This window comes from Galeopterus variegatus, unplaced genomic scaffold (genome assembly GCF_000696425.1).
Source record: "Galeopterus variegatus unplaced genomic scaffold, G_variegatus-3.0.2 Scaffold5682, whole genome shotgun sequence".
Lineage (NCBI taxonomy): Eukaryota > Metazoa > Chordata > Mammalia > Dermoptera > Cynocephalidae > Galeopterus > Galeopterus variegatus.
In genome coordinates this window covers 88,527-94,286 of record NW_007731793.1, presented here as the reverse complement: position 1 = coordinate 94,286, position 5,760 = coordinate 88,527, and positions in this window count along the sequence as shown.

The window sequence follows — 5,760 nt, the reverse complement described above, 5'->3', positions numbered from 1 at the left end:
TGCCACAAATATTTTCTCCTGTTTACCTTTAAAGATTTTATATTTTTCTGTATGCATTTAAGTTTATGATCCATTTTTAGTTGATTTGAATACACAATGCTTTAAAACCAATAAGACTTTAGGAAGATAGGAAACTAATAAAATAGTTACTTTTTTAACTCAAAACATTATACATGATCACTGTAAATATAGCTTGGAATTTGGCTTGGAAATTGGCTTGGAAAGATACAGTACATTCTTCATTAAAAGAACATAAAGTCTTCCATGACTGTTGCAGTGTCTGGGTCCGTTCCCTTCCCAAGCACCTGCAGTACCCACAGCCCCCGCCATCCACCTTCCATTCTCCTCTATTAACTCCAACTGCAGATGTGTGTGGCAGCCTTTTCTCACTAACAAGGAAACAAATATCCAAAGTAAGGCTAGGGCTCATATCTCCAAAACCTGGAATGTTAAGTGCTTATAAATAAATTTTAAAGAGTAACCAAAAAGTAAAAAATAAAAAAGGAAAAGCAAAGAGAAAAAAGTGAAGGGAGAAGAGAAAGAAGGAATGAATAAAGAAAGGAGAGCTACAGATTTTATTAAAATTAAAAATTTATCTTAAATTGTTAAAACAGTTCTTTAAAACATAATTTTTTTACAAATATTTCTAAGGGACAATAATCAATAAAAACAACTCATATGTAAAGTTAGTAGGTAATTCAAAATATTATTTCCATGCCATATACATTTAAGTATTATAAGAATTCAATCTACAATGTAAAGAAATGCAAAGATTTAATGTAGAATGTATAATGGCATCAAATCAAATAGGAGAAATGACAGTATTTTTAAAAGTTGAAAACATTGTTTTGTTATTTTAAACTGATTCATGTGACCTTGGCCGCTCTGAGTAAATATACTTCCACTTCAGTTAGGAATTATCTTTCAATAATATGTAGAACTTTTTGTAGTTTTAAAATACTCTTTGAAAGTTAATTTTTGTGTGTTTATTTTTAGTTTGATAGCATGCAAAATATCAAATGTAATGATCAATCTTTATAACAAGGAGTTACAAATAAAAAACTATTCTTAATTACAATTTTATTGCAATTTATTATTATACAGAGGTATTCTGCTTAGATTATGAAACATAAGAACTTAATAAAGGTATCATTAAATTTTGTAACAGTTTTATTGAGAAATAACCAATAAACTACTACACATGTTTAAACTGTACAATTTGACAAGTTTTGATATATCTATAAATCCATGAAACTATCACCACAATCAAAATAATGAATATATTTATCATGGCCAAACATTTTCTCATGTCCTTTGGGATTCCTCCCTCCTGCCCTCCCACCCCTTCCTGTCCCACCTCCTCACCCTCTTATCATCAATAATCTCCTTTTTGTCATTGTAGATTTGTTTGCATTTCCTAGAATTTTACATAAATGGAATCATACAGTAGGCACTCTTTTTTGTTCGAGCTTCTTTCACTCAGCATTATCAATTTGAGATTTATTCATATTATGTATCAATATTACATTTTTTAATTGTTGAATAGAATTCCATTGTATGAATATACAACAATTTGCTTCTCCATTCACCTGTTGCTAAAGATATTTTTCCAATTTTACATTAATAAAAATAATGCTGCTATGACCATTTATGTACAAATCTTTGCATGGGCATATGCTTCAATTTATTTTAGGCAAATACTTAGGATTTAAATGGACAAGTCATATGGTAGGTGTATAACTTATATTCTTAAGAAACTGCCAAACTATTTTGCAAAATGTTGGCACTGTTGCACATTCCCTTAGCAGTATATGAGATTTCCAGTTGCTCTAATATCCTCACTCACCTTTGGTATGGTCAGTGTATTAGTCTGTTTCTGTTGCTTGTAACAAAATACTTGGAACTGGGTAATTTACAAAATTACAAAAACAATTTATTGTTTACAGTTTCTGAGACTGGGAAGTCCAAAGCCCAAGGAACACATCTGGTGGTGGTGACAGTGACCCAGGGGTCTCACATTGCAAGGTGGTGGAAGCAGAGAGAGTAGAGCGAGCAAGAGAGAAAGAAAGACAGACTGTCCTCTCTTCTTTTAAAGCCCTCAGATCTATGCCCATGACCACCATTATTAATCCATTCACTATGGCGTGGTCCCACCATCTAATCACCTCTTCAAGGCTCCACCTTTCAATTACCATAATAAGCTTTCCCACCCTCTTAACAGTCACAGTGGGGGCCAAGTTTGTAATACATAAAACTTGGGGGATACAATTCAAGTTTCTGTGAGTTTGGGGGGACATAATTCAGTCCACTACAGTCGTTTTACCATTAGTGACTCTAATAGGTGTGTAACGTTACCTCCTTTTGAGTTTCATTTGCAATCCCATAATGGATAATGATGTTGACCATCTCTTTATGTGTTCATCTGCCACCCATTAGATTCTTTGGTGAAATGAAGTGTCTAAACAAATTCTTAAACATCTTTTCCTTACTATTGAGAACTGAAAGTTATTTATATACTCTGGATAAAAATTCATTGTCAGATGAATTTTTGAAATATTTGAAAATATTTTCTCCCAATCTGTGGCTTGTCTTTCATTTTCTTAATGGTGTCTTTTAAAGAGCAGACATTCTTGGTTTTTATAAAGCCCAACTTATCAATTTTGTTTTATGTTACGGCTTATGCTTTTGGTGTTGTATCTAAGAAATCTTTGCCTAACCCAAGGCCACAAATATTTTCTCCTGTTTACCTTTAAAGATTTTATATTTTTCTGTCTGCATTTAAGTTTATGATCCATTTTTAGTTGATTTGAATACACAATGCAAAGAAAGGGATCAAAGATCATATTTTGTACATGTTTATTCAATTGTTCCAGCATCATTTGTTGATATTCTTAATGTATTTAATATTTTCAATCATTACGAGGGGTGTAGGTTAATAATGCAAACTTTTAGTAGTTTTTTAAATATATAAGTAAAGAGAATAGCATTTTATCTTACACTTCTTTTATTATTTCATCTATCCTTTCCTGGAATTTGATTTGAAAATAGAATTAATAAAGTTTAGATTAATATTTCTTATGTAAATATATCCCAAAACATCCAAGTAAATATAGAGCTCACTATTTTAGGATCTGATTTAATTATTAAAAGAAGTATATTAAATCCAGAATGCAGAAATTTGAAAAATCAAAAATTAGTTTTTGATTTTTTTATACTTTTTTATAGTGCAAATCCACATGGCCAACTTCCAGAACATATTTCTATTACAAACTTGCCCTTTCTTCTCCCCCTTCTGCTGTCAAACAGAGAAATGAAAACCACATGGATGGATGGATTCCTGGGAGCTCCGGGCCTGCCTTTATACCCTTCTGTTCCTGAACTGTTCCATAAGAGAAAGAATCTTCCATCTCAGTTTAAACCTTCAGTCTCTTTGTTATAGCATCTGGTCTATTCTCTACTACAAAAATTGATAATAGATGTTTCATACTACCCTAACAAAAACTTAAAATATGTCACATTGGTGTAACAGTAAGCCAGGATGCTGGTGATTTTATTATAGTCATGCCACAATGAACATTTGAAAACGGTTACCCTTGATAACTTGGAAGATAGACCCTTTACATACTAAGACCGTGGCTTTAGGAAACAGAATTAGAAAATTTCTGAGTGTTGGTGTGTGCTGTTCACTGTCTATGCCATGTAACAAGGTGCTAAAAAAGAGAAAGTCAAGTAGCAATTAAACACTTCCTGTTTCCCAATCAAAGAACAAAGGAAAGAAACTCTGCTAAGGGGACTTCTCTGTCAATTTCTGAGAGTCCAGGGATTTGGAGCAGGGAAGATTGGGAAAGCTGACTGCTCTGCTTCCCAAACAGCAGTAGATCAGATTGCTGCATGGAGATTGCTTTCTCCAGAGGCTTGGGTTAAGTGTCCTTGATCATGAGCCAGTCAGCAGCAAAAAGCAGATTAAGGGTTGCCATCTCTAGAATGCCTACTGCAGCCAACAGCCTCAAAGTGGCAAGGGTTAAATTGGGGGAAACAGGGATGGTCAAGAAGAACAACGGCAAAAAGCAGATTAAGGGTTGCCATCTCTAGAATGCCTACTGCATCCAACAGCCTCAAAGTGGCAAGGGTTAAATTGGGGGAAACAGGGATGGTCAAGAAGAACAACGAATAAATAAATAAGAACCTAGACATCAAGAAACAAAACAGGAGGAAATCTTTGACCAAGATTTCAAATGGAACTGACTGGAAGCAGTTGACTAAAAGTATGTGTGTTGGAGAAAACTCGGCATTAAAAAAGTATGGCTTCCTGGGCCCATGTAGCTTTCACAGCCTGCTTCCTCATAGGGCAGAGGCTAGGAAATCTGAGGACTGATTTAGGGGTCAATAAATTACTCCCTAAAGCATTGACCACCAGGTTTTTGGATTCTCTTCTTTGGCAATGCAATTTCCTCAAAATCTGTCAGAAAAATCTCCCAAAAGACAAATCCTGGAGCTGTAGAAAACAATAAACAAAGCAGTTTCTCACAAAGAGTAGATCTAGGGTCTAAACAAGGAATCTTCTACATGGTAACAACAAAGCCTTTACGGTTTCTGACCTACAGAATTTCGCTATTGCTATGGACTGGTGATTTCTGTGTTTTTCTCCATCTTTCATTTTCCAAACCAAAAATTTTATTGGGACTCTTCTGGTTGTACTCCACCCTTCTTTATTGGATGTGACACAGGAAGTAGAAAAGTAATTTTTTATAAGTCATTGGACATCAAAGAGTCACTTCTGAACCTGCTGGAATGAACAGCACATCACCCACAGATCCCAGACATTGAGCTGGATACAGTTACTAAATGGGACTTTGGTTCTTCTGGCTTGGGGCTGGAATGAGTGTGTTCTCTGTGAGAAGAGGGCTGTACAAGGCAGATAGGGTGGCCACAGCAGTGGATTAGGGCACACAGCAGCTGTCTGTTAAGTACTATTCTTCCTTTCCTCCTTTTAATAGAACCATCCCTTGTGCTTTAGCATGGCACGTGGCTGACCAGCTATAGATGACATTTTCTTGTCTAACTTATATCTACTTCCTTTATTCCTATAAACATCAAGTTTATTTATTGCACTTAATACACTCTAAGATATCATTCTCAGAGGACCATCAAAGCAAACTTATTAATATACGAGGCTGTCTACAGGAATGGTAGTAATAAGAGTTTAAAAATTATTTGGATAACTCAGGCTGAAGTAGCTTCAAGGGGCAAAAAAGACAATTGTTTAACAATATTCAATAAGTTCTCTAGATAATTCTCCATTTAATTTCTCTGTGAAGCAATCACTTTAGCAATATTGCATTGACCTTGATAAATGTAAGCACTGGTCATTTTTGTGTAAACAATTGTCACTTAGAGATCTAAACAATGTGGCTTTCCCAAACCTAAACTTCTGGTAGATCTGGCTTAATGTATATGTATATATATTAGAGTTATATATGCATGTATATACATATATTACAGTTGGAATTATTTTTTGAAAGTTAGCAAAATTTTAACTAGAAAAAGATAAGTTGATATCTGATAAGATAGCTGATACATCAATTAAAATATGTATTTATTAGAAAAGAGAAGTAAGTTTATTTAAGAGAAGAAAGAACTGGCCCAGCAATTGAGATCATATGCTTTTCTTTTGGAAAACATTAAATGAATATGTCATATCACAATTCAATACAGAAATCATGAAACTAATGGTCAATGTTGCTATTAAAACAACATTAA